The sequence below is a fragment of the Nanorana parkeri genome, unplaced genomic scaffold (assembly GCF_000935625.1).
Source record: "Nanorana parkeri isolate BGI_ZX_2015 unplaced genomic scaffold, ASM93562v1 scaffold237, whole genome shotgun sequence".
Taxonomy (NCBI): Eukaryota; Metazoa; Chordata; class Amphibia; order Anura; family Dicroglossidae; genus Nanorana; species Nanorana parkeri.
In genome coordinates this window covers 1,561,382-1,562,814 of record NW_017306505.1, presented here as the reverse complement: position 1 = coordinate 1,562,814, position 1,433 = coordinate 1,561,382, and positions in this window count along the sequence as shown.

The window sequence follows — 1,433 nt, the reverse complement described above, 5'->3', positions numbered from 1 at the left end:
AAAGTAATTTAAAAAAAACGTACGATCTGCCCATCTTGGACAGGCAGCTCGTACTCTCGATCATCGCAAGCCCGCCCCCCTGAGGGGCGGGCTTCCGATGACCGCAATGCCGGCCCGTTCGGCATTTGTCTCCCGAGCCACTTTCAAACCAGCCGAAAATCGTACGATTTTCGGCTGGTTTTCTAGCGTGCTCCTTAGACAAAATACGTGCGACCGTACAGTAGAAGCGGTCGCACGTCTTCGTTCACACTGCTCGATTCTCGTACGAGAATCGAGCAGTGTATGGGCACCTTAACAGGGATTTTACTGTATCTGCTAATTTCCTCCAGTGTATCTCGCTACCAAGGTGTATTCCTTTCCTCTGAGCCGCATTTAGTAGTCATAACACAGTATTTTTCTGAGTAACTATTGGCCAAAAAATTCAAACCAGAAAAGAAAAATGCAATATTGTGTTTTAGAAATAGACCCCATAGAATATCTCTTTTGCAATAGATGGCCACCCTGCTAGCAATTTTTTTAATCTGTTTTTTTTTTACAGGTTAAGTGGTTTAGGGAGATTTGATTTGACTAAATAGCCTCCATTTAAAGCCCAACTCCAGAACGGACTAAGAATATCCGAAAGAGGCACAAAGAGCAATAACACAGGATCACTCATGCATTGCATTTGTCTTTTTGAGCAGCAGAGGGCAGCCAAGTGATTGCAGAATTGGTAAGTGGGTCAGCGTGCCAGGTCTATGTGACAGACAGGTTTATATTTAGGAATGTATGTGGGTCAGTGTGTCATGTGAGGCCAGGTCTACCAGTGTACACAGCTCCTTTATGGTGGCTGCACATTTGGGTTTTATCTCTTCCGCAGACTGCACAGGACAGACAGTACCTGAATCAGTGCCAGGGATGAGCTTGGTCCCATTAAGGCAGAACAAAACAAAAAAAGAGGATCAGGACATCTCTGAAGCATTTCCCTCTGCCAACACCAAATGCAAATCTCAATCAGTGTAATATGTCCTTACTGAGGGTTGAGGCAAAATTAGGGCAGCACTAGACCCAAGGCACAGGTTGGCAAATCAACAGGAGAACTTCGCTGTGCAACTGATTTGGTTTGCGTTAACAACTTTCAATATCGCTCAAAGCCAGAAAAAAAGGATCATTTATTTTATTTTCAGCCATGCAACTGCAATCTTTAAATCTCATGTGCCTGCTCGAAAAATAACTTCTTACCCTAAGAGATTCTTACCCTAATGTGTTTGCTCTTTGAACTAGGCCTGTGGTCCTGAATTTTGGGCTGTAACCCACCTCTCAAGGTTTCAGTAGTACTTCTATTTTAATAGACCAAATGCAGTGGAGCCCAAATCAAACCCCTGCAATGCAATGCCAGTTAGATGGCACTTTCAATTGATTTTCAGAGATGAAATCTCCTGGTTGTGCAAAACTTG